Below are 15577 nucleotides of genomic sequence, written 5' to 3'. Positions count from 1 at the left end.
ATCTAACAACAGCTTATTTGACATATATTGCTTACCTTGGAGCAAACAAGTGTGGACTGCCTCACTTTATAAACTTGGTAAATTTGGCAGGTAACACTCTTCTCTGTGGCAAGGCAACTTTCTGCGACATTTATTTTCACTTTACAGGGACTTTGAATAATATTTAGGAATTACTTTTACTACAGCTACAGTTAAATTTTATCGCAGGACAACTGTAAATATACAAGTGCATATTTCTGTATTTTGTGCGTGGATTATTGGAAATGTCACGATGGAAGGGGAAGAAAATGTCCTCCAATTCTAGAAAAACACATTTGATGTTAAATCCCAAACACTTAACTCTTTCCAAGTCTAATTTAATTGAGATTTCAAAGGTCTTTGTAGCAAAAATAAGTTTTTGCGGTGTCAGCTTTCAAGTATTGACGCCTATTCACGCCGCGACAACGTCGACGCGAAAAAGGCCAAGAAGAAAGCCAGTGGGAGTCGCCAAGCAGCTGTGCGGAATGCAAAACCGTCGCAAACGTTTCATTGACAGCTGCATGGGGTCCCCAGGTCCAACGAGGCGTTTTGAGATCCGGAACGATCGAGATGGGGCGAGCGGGTGGCCTCGCGTCGCAAAACGCTAGCTTCGGCACTGATTGACGCCTCAATGGCCGCGGCTATTTTTCCAGGATTTTGTGGGTGTAAAGATCTCATTGTGCAACAAATCGCCCGTCGGTTTCATTGTCCGGTGGCGTCTTTAAACGCCATTGAGTGATATTTTTAGGAAGATGCGTTGAAAATCCTTCATCAACACTGTCAACGTTGTTTACCGTTCGCATCTGAGAGCTGTCAAGTCGTCTCCGTGTTCAATAAAGCTGTCATAAATAATTCCTATAAGTCCTCTGTTGTTTGGAAGACAATCTTTCTGCACATGTAGCAGGAAGATGTCTTAAAAATGTACTCCTTCCTCCCTGTAAACACTTCCTAGACAGAAATAACACACAAAACATATGCAAATTATGTTCTAAATCGTGAAAACATTTGACTTATACTTGTCTTTTGCTTGGTAGGTGTTTTACTGTGTTCACTTTTACCACACACAGAATTGCCGCACCTCCGAAACGCAGACTGACCAATCACAGCACAGCGCAGCACAGAACAGCTAACCAATGCTTTCCTGGTGGCTTTACATTGAATTCAATGATACGTTGACCATCCACATAGTCCGTGGAATCCGCCAAAATCAACTGGCAACTATTAGTTGTTAGATAATGTTATGCTGTTGCTACGGTTCTTCATAAAGCTATGTGGCGGGTCAGCAGAATTAGTTAAATCCCCCCAAAAATTTCTTTTTACTGCAGTGGACGCAATAATGCTATATTATTGTTAGCTTATAGTGCGAAGTTTTGGGATAAAGCTATGTGGCCATCTGCATAGTCCGTCGAATTCATCCAAAAAAATCAACTGACACACCTTTGTTTGCGCCGAGGTAAGCAATGTACTCACATTGTCCATTAAATAATGCTTCGTTATTGCGACGGCTCCGGGTAAAGCTATGCGGCTGGCCACGTAGTCTGTCAAAAATTACTTTTTGCTCTAAGGGACACAATGTAGCCATTGCCTGTTTAATAGTGCTATGTTGTTGTTAGCTCTCAATGCTAAGACTTTGGATAAAGCTATGTGGCCGCTAGTCCATGGAATCCTTCAAAAATCAACCAGCACGCCTTAGTCTGCTCCACGGTAAGTCATGTACTTGTATTTTCTGTTAAAGCAGTGGTTGTCATTTTATTTTTATTTTTTTTAATAACACCAAGTTGAATCTTAAAGAATAATTAGCTCCCCGGGTACCACCAAAATGAGCAACAATAAAATATAGAAGCATAGTAGGTCTAACCATTTACCAAAACTGAGACAGAGGTTTCATTCCTAAAAAGCATATTTAATAATCATTGTAAGCCACTGTAACATTATGCACAGATACAACATGAACAAAACTGTACTAAATTCAATTAAACTGTATTGCACGTGTAAGTTAAATAACAACTGTACCTAAATAAATGTTGAGAAACAAACAGTTCTTAAAGCTTAAATGCAAATGTATTGTACTTACAAGTACAACTGAACTGTACTTAGGCAGTGATGCTTTCACTTACCACTAGAGGGCGCCTACGTACCACACTTTCAGAATCACTGTTAAATTTAAGTATCCTGCTGCTAGCTCAAAATGCTAACGTCCTTGAAAAAGTCTGTCGAATCCGTCAAAAATTGAACACAAAAAATAAGTTTACACATGCTAAAATGCGATATTTTGATTTTCATCATTTCCTACTAAACGTGAAGTCGTCTTGCCTCCCAGAATGCATTGTGTTCTCCCCATGAGATCTTCCGCTGCACTGGGATTATAGCAGAGTCTCAAAAAAAAAAAAAGAGCCCAGCGTGACTCGTGGATTCCTGCTGCTACACAATATGCACTTTTTTTTATTTTTTTTACGGACGCGAGTGAACTAAGAAAGCCTTTGCCCCCACGATGCATCGCTGCAGCCCGAGAGGCGAGGATAAGAATAATCCATAATGTTGTATCTAGGCCAAGCAATCAACACGCCGTAAAATGTGGTGATGTTGCTCTATCTCCTCACGTTTACGTCTTAGACATACACCGTACGTGTTTATCGCTGATGGGCTCCGTCATGAATTAATAACTTGGTGAATAATACACGAGCTTCCTTTTAATGGGTTGCGAGCGTGTGTTTGCCATTGTTGTGTGCTTAATGCTTGCGTGTAACTTATTATCATGCATCACTCTTGGTTTATCTTCTTTTTTTTTTGTTGCTACAAATAAACGTCAGATCCAACCTGCATGCCTTCTCCCCCCCAATAGGAAATAATGGAAATAGATATTGAAGAAACTATCACCATTGTAAAACCTTTTATCAACAGTACAGGTGATATTTGAACACTCTTAAATGTTTTGTAGATTTAAATATAAATGAATTACTAATGGTAACATTGACACGGGTGTAAAAATAAGTGAACATAGTCATGTGCGTGTAAAAACAAGTTAAAACCTGCTAATAATATTCTTAACAGTCGCACAAGCTTAATAATAAGTTGACCACTGTTAATAACATTCTTAATGATTGTAAAAATAAGTTTATTTATTTATTTATTTGTTTAGTAAAATTCTGAACGGTCAAGCAAGTGAAAAAAAAAAAAAAGTGACCAGTTGTTAATTACAATCTTAATGGTCATACAAGTGTATAAACAAAACAAAAAAAATTCCACACAAATGGTCATGTGTAAAAAGAAATTATTTTTCATTTTGTATTTTCTATATTTTATTTGAATTTAATCTAATGTCATTGTATTTTCATATTTCTATTTTATTGTACTTTATTTAGTTACGTTAATAAGGTTCTTAATGGCCACACATTAATGACAATCAAAATCGCAAAATAAAAAAATTAAAAAAATATATATATAAACAATAAAATAAAAAAATAAGGTAATTCAAATCTCAATGGTTGTGTAAAACATTTTTAAATTTTATATTGTAAAAATAAGTCAGGCGGCACGGTTGGGCGACTGGTTAGAGCGTCAGCCTCACAGTTCTGAGGAGCGGGGTTCAATCCCCGGCCCCGCCTGTGTGGAGTTTGCATGTTCTCCCCGTGCCTGCGTGGGTTTTCTCCGGGCTCTCCGGTTTCCTCCCACATCCCAAAAACATGCACGTTAATTGAAGACTCTAAATTGCCCATAGGTGTGAATGTGAGTGTGAATGGTTGTTTGTTTCTATGTGCCCTGCGATTGGCTGGCAACCAGTTCAGGGTGTACCCCGCCTCCTGCCCGATGACAGCTGGGATAGGCTCCAGCACGCCTGCGACCCTAGTGAGGAGAAGCGGCTCAGAAAATGGATGGATGGATGAAAAATAAGTCAACCACTATTAGTAATACATTTCTTGGGCGTTTAAGCCTAAATGTAAATAATAAAAATTTAACCACAGCGGATCATGTTATTAGAAACACACGAACGTAAAAGTAATATAAGCGCTCCTAATGGAATTCGTAACTGTTAAAATAATACAGGACATGTACGAGGGCAGCAGAACAGTGGTGAGGTGTGCTGTAGGTGTGGCAGACGAATTTAAGGTGGAGGTGGGACTGTATCAGGGATCAGCCCTGAGCCCCTTCCTGTTTGCAGTGGTGATGGATAGGCTGACAGATGAGGTTAGACTGGAATCCCCGTGGACCGGGATGTTTGCAGATGACATTGTGATCTGCATTGAAAGCAGGGAGCAGATGGAGGAACAGTTAGAAAGATGGAGGCATGCACTGGAAAACAGAGGAATGAAGATTAGCCGAAGTAAGACAGAATATATGTGCATGAATGAGACGGGTGGTGGGGGAAGAGTGAGGCTACAGGGAGAAGAGATAGCAAGGGTGGAGGACTTTAAATACTTGGGGTCAACCGTCCAGAGCAATGGGGAGTGTGGTCAGGAAGTGAAGAAACGGGTCCAAGCAGGTTGGAACGTGTGGAGGAAGGTGTCAGGTGTGCTATGTGACAGAAGAGTCTCTGCTAGGATGAAGGGCAAAGTTTATAAAACAGTGGTGAGGCCAGCCATGATGTACGGATTAGAGACAGTGGCACTGAAGAGACAACAGGAAGCAGAGCTGGAGGTGGCGGAAATGAAGATGTTGAGGTTCGCTCTCGGAGTGACCAGGTTGGATAAAATTAGAAATGAGCTCATCAGAGGGACAGCCGAGGTTCGATGTTTTGGAGACAAAGTTAGAGAGACCAGACTTCGATGGTTTGGACACGTTCAGAGGAGAAATAGTGAGTATATTGGTAGAAGGATGATGAGGATGGAGCTGCCAGGCAAGAGAGCTAGAGGAAGACCAAAGAGAAGGTTGATGGATGTCTTGAGGGAAGACAGGAGGGCAGTTGGTGTTCGAGAGGAGGATGCAGGAGATAGGCTTACGTGGAAAAGGATGACGCGCTGTGGCGACCCCTAAAGGGTCAAGCCCAAAGGAAAAGAAGAATGGCATTCGTAACTGTAAAACTAAGTAACTATCACAGTCATGTAAGTGTAAAAAAAAGTTATCCTCAGTCTTTCCAAACATTCTTAACAGTGTAAGAAAAAAATAATTCTAAACACTGTTGACATTAAACATATGTGTCCCCCAAAAGACCCAAAACCCACGTGTGGCGTTAATCCTATGGTGCGCTGTGATGTGAGGTCTCTATGCGGCATGCTGACTTTTGCCTCCAATGTGGTAGCAAACATGTCCGTGCCGCCGATCCGCATGCTTGTTGACTGACGGAAATAATTCAATTAGGTTTCTGCCATGTTTGTTTACCCGCATGGCGGCGCGGTGGTGAGGTAGCGGCACGACACGGGGGAGGGATCAGCAGATGTTTTGCGTCGACCCTTTTTGACCCTCCGCGCAGAAGTTCCACGCTCGCCATCCACTGCGTGGGTGCGCAGCGGCTCGCTGAGGCGTAGACAGACACGGCAGCTTTTTTGGTCGCGGAAATAATGCAGGGACGGAGTGGCGGTGGGGTTGCGTGGGGGCGGCGGTGAGGCTTCATTAGCTCCGCGGAAGCTTGTTGAGCTGGAAAAAAACCCCAAAACATTCATCAACCAAAAAAAACACAAAAGCTACTCCGCAGAGGACTCACACTATGTATAAGGAGATCTTTCACTTTTTTAAAGGCTTAACTCTGTTGCTAACCGAAACAGCAGCACCTACTGAGGCACGTAAATACTGCCACAGATAATTAAAGTCTACTAGTTGTCAAATATTAAAGATTTAATTGACATTATGTCCAGATGACGATTAGCGTTCCATTAAACTCTGAAATGTGTTCGCTCCAAAATGATGTGCGCGCGCATGCTTATGTTCTGTTGCTAATCAAATCGGCAGCACCTGCCAAGGCACGTAGTCTCTCGGATGAATTCAAGCGGCAATTTAACTGCCCAGAATTAAAACTGATTTTACGGTATGTACAGATAATGATTAGCGTTGCAGTAGACGCTAAAATGCAGTCACTCCGCAATGTGTCCGTCCATGCTTGTGTTCTGTTGCTAACCAAAACAGCAGCACCTACAGAGGAATGTAAATAGTCTCTCAGATAAGTGGACGGCATTTCAACTGGGACGTTTAGCCTGACTTTAGAATTCCTATTTCTCCAAAAAACTTTTGATTTTTTGGGGGGGATTATAAATTTTACTGCTCTTTGCTGATTGGCATCACGTGGTTCTATCGTCTGTGGCGTCCATTTTAGAAGCGGAAGTTACCACATAATGGCTGACCTGGTAGTGTAGCAAGTTCACCGCATGGTTTTCAGGCCCTTTCACAGACAATAACAATAAAACAAAACAAAACAAAACAAAAATCAGAGCACTAAAGTCTTTATTTAAATGTTGATGCCGTCCCCCAGGCGGAAAAGCTGCCTTTTTAAAAAGTAAGCACTTGCGTAATAGATGGCGTTGCGGGGGCTGCGACGTGCAGTTCAAGACCAGCCTTTGCCCCCCACTTTTTTGCCCGTGCAATCTTTATATTCCCTGCGGTGTTTAACAAAAAAACAAAAAACTACAAGGTTTCCGCTGCTTTGTTCCACATGGAGGAGATGATGCAACCACTAAGTGGCAGTGTTATTCCAGTCATGGTGAACACACGCTGCACCTAAAATTGGGCTCACATTTCGAAGAGAGTAAATACATGTGATGTTACAACATGCTTCTTGTGTAATGCGGGATGCCATGTCAAATGAGGGCATATTGACCAAATAGTTACATATCTGAAAAGCCTCACCAGAACCTTGAATTTGAGACATGACTTGTTGGTACTTTGGAGCAAATCGATACATGACACTGTTATTATGCAAATTTAAACTGGAGCGGTGTGTGTGGTTTTTTTTTTTTTTTTTGCCTATTAAATCATCCTGTTAGAGCATTTTGACAAAATAACAACATATTTGGAAAGCCCCAATAAAGACCTTTAATTTGAGGTATGACTCCACGTGGGTCATTACAAACTGATTTATAACTCAGTGAATAGTGACATTTGATCTATGACCTTGTTAAGTCAAATTTGACCTGGGGCTTCATGATTTACATGAGCACGTACATCAGCATATGAGGTCTAATTGACAAAATTGTTACATATCTGGAAATCCCTCATCAAGACCTTTAGATTTGCATATGACTCCAATGTGGTTTGTGGCTAGTTGATTTATGATTCCGTGAGTAGTCAAATTAGACATTTGATGTGCATTTTTTGTTTTTGTTTGTTATTAGGTCATCATATGAAGGCAAAATGACTAAATAGTTCCATATGTGGAAATTCTTCATCAATATGTTTAATAGGAGGTATGAGTATGTGTTGCAAATGTGTGACCCCTAGACTAGTCAAATTCAATGTATGGCTCTGCCACAAGGCAAATTTTACCTGGGGCTGCGAGTTTTGTTTTGTTATCTTAGGGCATAGTGACAACACAGTAAGATATGTGGAAAGCCCTCACCAAGGCCTCTAATTTGAGGTTTCATTTAATCTGGTCTGTGGCTAATTAATTTATGAAACTATTTACGGGTCAGATCTGACATACATGCTCCCCTTAAAGTTCACCGCCAATTGTCACCCAAAACATTTTATAGTTTGTGTTGTAATGTGAGGGTATTTTACATCTCTGGAAAGCCTTCATCAAGACAATAATAATAATAGAAATATCAGGTATTTTTGGCTATTACATCATCATATGGGATACTGACCGATCTGAAAATCTCTCATCAAGACCTTAGATTTTTCAATGTGTTGCTATTGATTTATGATCCTGTTACAAGTCAAATGTCACATTTAAGCTGCCCGATTGGCATCAGAAGCATGTGTATTTTTGGGTTATTACATCATCAAATGGGGTATTTCATCAACATAGCTACACATCTGTAAAGCCCGCATTAAGATCTTTAATTTGAGGTATCACTACATGTGGTACGTTTCAAATTGATTTAAGACCCCCCAGGACGAGTTAAATTTGGCCCCCGGGGCTGCATGTTTTTTGATTACTAAGTTATAATATGAGAGCATATTGACAGCATGGCTACAGACTTGGAAAGCCATCATCAAGACCCTTTGGGGAAAAAAAAAAAAAAGGGGGTAATAAATAAACCTATGCCACTTAGCACATTAATTTATCCTCTCTGCTCAGGCTTTTAGGCATCGCAAATCAAAAGCCGTAATTTCCAGGCTACTTTTCCGTGCCAAAGTCACTGTGTGCTCAAGGCTGCAGTGTAACAACATCACACTTCATGGCGAATTGTGTGCGTGTGGTGGGTGCTTCCAGCTGCGTATCCACGGCGACACAAGAGGCCATAAAGCAACCAAGAGCCTCTTTCACAAAGACTGATTACGCAAACGTGTCACATCAGAGACGTAATCAAAGCCCTGGCGTGTGTGCACGTTTACACAAAACCCAAGAAAGGTGGGATAGTGCCACGACTTTGCACACTTTACAACAGCGACACGGTAATGCGCAATCAAATAATTAGATCACGTTAAAAAAAAAAAAAAAAAAAAAAAAATGTCAGATAGACCTCACATGAATAGTAATAAAAAAGAAAAACATGCAAATTTGACTCCCAACAGGGTCATAAATCAATTTAGAACAAATTACCCTGAGTCATACCTCAAACTGAAGGTCTAGATGAGCGATTTCTAGATATGTAGCCTACTTATATGCTGAAGTATTAAGCTACAAGAAGAAAAAAACGCTAATTTGACTTGCAACAGGGTCATAAAATCATTTTGCAACAGAGTACCAAGAATAATACCTCAAATTAAAGATACTGATGAGGGTTTTCCAGATATGTAACTATGTTGTCAATATGACATCATAAAATGGTATAATAATTCAATAACATGCACATTTGACAACCAAGTCATACATTAGTTTGTTCAACCCACATGGAGTCATACCTCAAATTAGATGTCTTTATGGGGAATTTCAGGATATGTTATTATTTTGTCATGCCCTGATATGAAGAAATAATAACAACAAACATCACATCCCAGCACAAATTTGACTCATCAATCAAATTTGACGACTCACAGTCATACATCAATTTTTAACAAACCACATGGAGTCATAACTCAAATCAAAGATATTGGTGAGCCTTTCCAGATTTTTCATTATTTGATCAATTTCAATATGCCCTGTTGTGATGATGCAACATCCCAATCCCCTCCCCACCCCCCCACACACACACAAACTGAAATCATGTTATGAAATTTAACTAGTAACATTGTGATAAATAAATTTGCAACAAACCATATGAAGTCATACCTCAAATTAAAGGTCTTGGTGAGGCCCTTCCAGATTTGTCATTATTTGCATTTCAATATGCCCTCTTATGATGATGTACCCCCCATGAAAAAAAAAAAAGACTAGTTACATGGTCATAAATCAATTTGCAACAAACCAGAGTCATATTTCAAATTAAAGACCTTGATGTCGGCTTTTCATATTTGTAACTTTCCTGTCAATATAAACTAAGATACTTACGGAATAAGCGAGAAGCATGCACTTTTGACTCAGCGGGGTCATAAATCAATTTGCAACACCCCATATCCAGTCATACCTCAAATTAAAGGTCTTGATGATTCCAGATGTATCAGTAGCTTGTCAATATGACTTTGTATGATAGCAAAACACATGTTTTTCTCTACTACATATTTAACCTGCAGTTAGCAGGTTATAACATCAGTGAAGCCTCACTCACTCGCTGCAGGTGACAAATACTAATGGAATATTCCTGGAAATCCTCCCTAGCACCTGACGGAAAAGCCTCGGCCGCAATTCACCTTAAATAGAGTGTCGGGGGTTGAGCTGGGGCTACAGAAAGGGGGGGAAAAAAACAAAAAAACAAACACGAGCTGTAATTTAGGACACAGGGGCCAGGGGTGAAGCGAGCGTTCAGGTAGTCATCCAAACAAACAAACAAACAACAACAACATGGAGGGGGAAGAGGAGGAGGAGTGTGCCAGTTCACAGATTTGCCATGAAATGCCTGCGGGGAGACAGTGTATTTTCTGCTCGGCCTCCAAATCACTTTCTGCTCTGCCGAGCCAGCGCACACAGCCTCGTGTGTGATGTATCTAGCATGATTGCTCCCTCGTCATAATTAACCGTGTTAAAAGAAAAAAAAGAAAATGCCTAAATTCCTCCTGTGTGTGGATTTGTTTTTTGTTTTGACTTTGGGGATTATTTCTAGTGGTTTTGCGGATTTCTATTGTACAAGGTGGTGATTATCATTCAAAATTGGCAATAGGAGCCTTGAGATACAAGTTTAATTCATTCTGCTCACAAGTTTGTGACTCAAAACACTCCAATTATTTAATATTAAGGAAGAATAGCACGATAACATTGTACTATCTGAAAACATAGCAATCACATCATGAAATAGAAGGTAAATAAATAAACAGTTTGTGCATCATGATTAATTTGTTGCAGCACTTTCTGGTGTTTACAAATTGGCCACTGGGGGCAGTATAAGACAGCCATGCAGACACAACCGAAGACTTTCACAACTACTGTAAGTGGCTCAGTTAAATAAAATAATATTAGTTGTTTTTCACAGAGGATAAATAATATATGCCTGTGAGTATTGTTATATACGGGCCACATACATGCTATTCGTTAACCTGTCTATGGCGTTTTGCATTGTTTGTTAGTATTAAGCTAATGGGACCTACGGCAAAGCTATGTGGTTGTTTTAAATAAACAATGTGTAATTATGATTTTTTTTTATTTTGAAAATAAACTTAAACTTGGGAGTGGCAATCAACCGCTTGAAGCCACGTTTTCTTCAAGTTGTTCACTATCTGCCCTACTGCTACTTGAGTCGTGAGTTAAGTTGAGTTCACTGCCACCATATATGGCGCTTGTATCTCACATTTTTGCTTGCGAGCCAAACAAATAAACAAAAAAAAAATTGGGCACGACGGCTCGTAAGTCGGGTCACTTGTACTGTATCTCAAGGCACCACTGTATTGTGTATGTTGGCGCCTGATGACTTTTTTTACTCTGAATAATTTCTACTAGGTCTGTTTATTTCTATTGGTGGAGGTTAACTTGAATAACTGAGAAAAAGAGCGATCACATTAATTGTTGAATCATTAATGAGACACAATGTGCATGCATGGACTGGAATATTTCTAGTGATTCACAGCATGCTCAGTCACGCACACCTAATACAATGGTTCCACTAGACAGTTATTAATAACTGATTTACCAACCACGTTGCACAATAGAAAAAAACAAAACAACAAGAAATAATCCAGAATAACAAAAAAGGTCAATGTTACGCTTGAGCCCGGGAAATGTTGGTCAATGTGAGCGCTCCTCTGGCTAGTTTACTCATGAGAACCACCACCACCTTGCAGAATAGAAATAAACACTGACTAAAAAAAAATACCCAGAGTCAAAAAAGAAAAATCCTCAGGGTACCCACATAATGTACGCATCATGTAATTACTCCTTCTTTTAGCTTGCCTCAACAAACTTTTTGCGTGTGTGTGTGTGTGTGTGTGTGTGTGTGTGTGTGTGTGTGCTCGCGCGTGCGAGGATGGCGATGCCTCTGATACGCCCACAGTGTCTCTTCCAAGCGTTCCCCCATCAACTCGTCTCTTTTGCGGGGAATGAAAGTTAATTTGAGGTAGCTTGGTGAGGGAATGAGTCAAGGCCTGCAGGAAAATGTCCAGAAAACAAAAAACACACACGCTTTCCTTCCTTCCCAAAGTTAAGTGAGCATCCATATTTAAAAAAAAAAAAAAAAAACAATTTAATTTCACCTGCGTGTTGATTCGCTAGAGTTAGCGTAGCTTGTTTGGGGGGGAGAAAGCAGGTTGTTCGGCGGCCACTAAGAATAGCTCGGCTGACCCACTTTCTCAGTTGGGCTGAGTGTTATTGTGCAAAAGGAGAGATCACAGCAGACTGTGCAAGTAGACTTTGTTGACTGTGTATTATTTCTAGTCGTTCTGTCTATTTCTATTGTGCAAGGTGGCGGAGATCGTGAATAACCGGCGAGGAACGATCACGTTACCATAACTTCACGACAGGCGGCATGTCGTAGATTTATGGCGGATTAGTTCTCGTTGTTACGCTAATTTCTATTATGAATCATGAGCGGTCTCATTAAACATAGGACTCGTACATTGCACGCATTTATGACCGATCGTACATTAGTGCCTGGCGATATGAGTGACCTGACTTACGAGTTTTTTTTGCTTTGACTTGGGAGCAAGAATTTGAGATACGAGCGCTGTGGTGGCAGTGAACTCAACTTCACAACAAGCAGCAGTTTGTCAGAGAAGAAGGGGCTTCAAAAAAGAGGCTTCAAGCTGTTGATGTTACTCCCAGCTGAAGGTTATTGTCAGACTAAACATAAAATAGATAATTTACATGTTGTTTATTTAAAACAACAGCTTTGCCTAAAAGTGCTCTAGCTCAATACTAACACATAATGGGATCTGCCATAGACGGGCTAACAAATAACATCGGTGTCGCAGTGCAACCCTTTTAGTGACGGCTATTTGAATAGAAACTGTGGCACAACACATGTAGACAGACATAATACTTACAGGCATACAGTCTTTTATACTCTGCAAATAACGACTAATTTTACTGCGGCTTAATGACGAGCTGAAACCGTCTCCGCAATATATATTCATATGTTTGTATTATACTGCCCCCAGGTGGCTAGAGACCAGAGGTAGCAGCCCATTGTCCATTGAATTGAAGCAAAAACTTTTGAATATTTTTACATTCAATTTGTTTATTATCCGCCTTCGGACTCCTGAGGCAGCTGATGGGTACCGGCTGGCCAACCTTTGGTGGTCACTCAGGCAAAAACCCGGGCGTGGGAGGCGTTCGGTGAGGCCATGGAGAACGACTTCCGGACGGCTTCGAGGAAATTCTGGTCCACCGTCCGGCGACTCAGGAGGGGGAAGCAGTGCACCATCAACACTTTGTAGAGTGGGGATGGGGTGCTGCTGACCTCGACTCGGGACGTTGTGATCCGGTGGGGAGAATACTTCGAAGACCTCCTCAATGCCACTGACACGCCTTCCCACGAGGAAGCAGAGTCTGGGTTCTCTGAGGCGGGCTCTCCTATCTCTGGGTTTGAGGTCTCCGAGGTGGTTAAAAAGCTCCTCTGTGGCAAGGCCCCGGGGGTGGATGAGATTCTCCCGGAATTCCTTCCTAAAGGCTCGTGTTGTTGTGGGGCTGTCCTGGTTGACACGCCTCTGCAACATCGCGTGGACATCGGGGACAGTGCCTCTGGATTGGCAGACCGCAGGGTGTGTTCCAACTGCAGGGGGATCACACTCCTCAGCCTCCCTGGTAAGGTCCATTCAAGGGTGCTGGAAAGGAGGTCGTGGTCCTCAGTCGGAAAAGGGTGGCGTGCCCTCTCCGGGTCGGGGATGAGCTCCTGCCCCAAGCGGAGGAGTTCAAGTATCTTAGGGTCTTGTTCACGAGTGAGGGAAGAATGGAACGGGAGATCGAAAGGCGGATCGGTGCGGCGTCCGCAGTGATGCGGACTTTGTATCGATCCGTTGTGGTGAAGAAGGACCTGAGCCGAAAGGCGAAGCTCTCAATTTACCGGTCGATCTATGTTCCTACTCTCACCTATGGTCACGAGCTGTGGGTCGTGACTGAAAGAACGAGATCCCGGGTACAAGCGGCCGAAATGAGTTTCCTCCGCAGGGTGTCCGGGTTCTCCCTTAGAGACAGGGTGAGAAGCTCGGTCATCCGGGAGGATCTCAGAGTAGAGTCGCTGCTCCTCCACATCGAGAGGAGCCAGATGAGGTGGCTGGGGCATCTGATTCAGAACACCGGTGGGGTGTTCCGGGTACGTCCCACCGGGAGGAGACCCTGGGGACGACCCAGGACACGCCGGAGAGACTACGTCTCTCGGCTGGCTTGGGAACGCCTTGGGTTCCCCCCGGAAGAGCTGGGTGAAGTGGCTGGGGAGAGGGAAGTCTGGGCATCCCTGCTAAAGCTACTGCCCCCGTGACCGACCTCGAATAAGCGGGAGAAAATGGATGGATGGATAGTTTATTACTATGTTTTATGAAGGACAATATTTTTTGTCATTAAAAAACACATAATGAACATTTTTATAATTTTTTGGGGGGGAGGCCGGCGAAGAGAAAGGAAGCGTCTATGGCAACGGAACATCGCTTGAATGAAGACAAACAAGCGGCCTCTGAACCTCCACCTACGCGCGCGCACACACACAAACACACTAACTTTGTAGCTGACTGCCAAAGGCTCCGCTTAAATAGGTCGTGCCTGGGAATCATTTTATTAAGCGCTGTAAATAGAAATAAACAGCAGAACAATAACGGCGCATCGGCATCTTTTTGGAGCGCTGTGCCCTCCTCCCCCCAAAAAGCAAAAGGGAAAAGTCCGCAGGGAAGTGTCATTTATTTTTTTACCCGTCTTTTTTGTGTGTGAAAAGCGTAAAAAAAGCCAATTATGAGCAGACAGACGAGGCCGTGATAACATTGTTGGCTAAATGAACTCTTGTGAATGAGGCAGATAAGACCAGAACACTCCACTCAACGCACGTCAATGACCTTTTGTGAAGAGCGGCTGATTACAACGGCTGAAAGGAAGTGAGCAGTCAAAGACAGGAAGTCAATTTGCAGGTTACTCGTGCACGTGCAGACCAGAAGTTGGATCCTTCTCATCATATTTGTGCTTTGATTGACACTTAGCCCTGAAACAAGGGGCGGGCAAACATTTGATTTGCAAAACGGACGGATGGGCCGGGGTCATCCGAAAATCTAATTTTTAAATTTAAAACAAGAAAATAAAATAATATTTAAAAAAAGAAAAAAAGGCTTGATGTTGTGGAAGATGTCTGCCGACGATGGCCTGCTTACACGGTACATGTGACTCCAAAAATGTCAGGAAAAAGCCAACTAGAACAACTGAACTTTATTTGGGGTTAATTAAGAGACTCTTTAAATGGTGCCATGTAAGTGCTGACTCCCATTTAACATACGTTTCAGTGTGATTGGTTGAATTTGAACACAGGCACACCCCCAGTTGTAAGAGGGTGTGCCCACGTACAAGCACATGATCTTTTTTTTTTCTACTTCCCACAATTAAGCTGTAGGAACACATTAATGGCGAATAAGTTTTGAAACGATTGATCTTTTTTTTATGATAAATCATCAGTTCATTTGACCAGGGGTGTGTAGACTTTATATCCCCGGTAAATAATCAAACTGCGTGGTCATATGATCTTTCAAGAAGTTTATTTCCACGTCCAGTGGTCTCTGTTGTCCGGTCCCGCTTCCCCGAGTGAGGTTTTCTTGAAATGTTGGAGCAGATAAGTGGCAAGACGCGGCGAGGTAAAAATAAAAAGCGTGCGGCTCGAGAGCTTGGGATGCCACCTCGCCGTCATCCTATTCGTCCATCTACTCGACATCCTTGATCTCCTCTGGGACGGCCGCCAGCGGGGTTGAAGCTCGATCACACGCAGCCAAAAACAAACAACTCACTCGATCGCGTTTGATTTGATTGACACCCGTG

Source organism: Phycodurus eques, chromosome 8, assembly GCF_024500275.1.
Source record: "Phycodurus eques isolate BA_2022a chromosome 8, UOR_Pequ_1.1, whole genome shotgun sequence".
In the NCBI taxonomy this organism is placed as follows: Eukaryota; Metazoa; Chordata; class Actinopteri; order Syngnathiformes; family Syngnathidae; genus Phycodurus; species Phycodurus eques.
The sequence above is the reverse complement of the archived record's forward strand: the minus strand, read 5'-3'. Positions refer to the sequence as shown.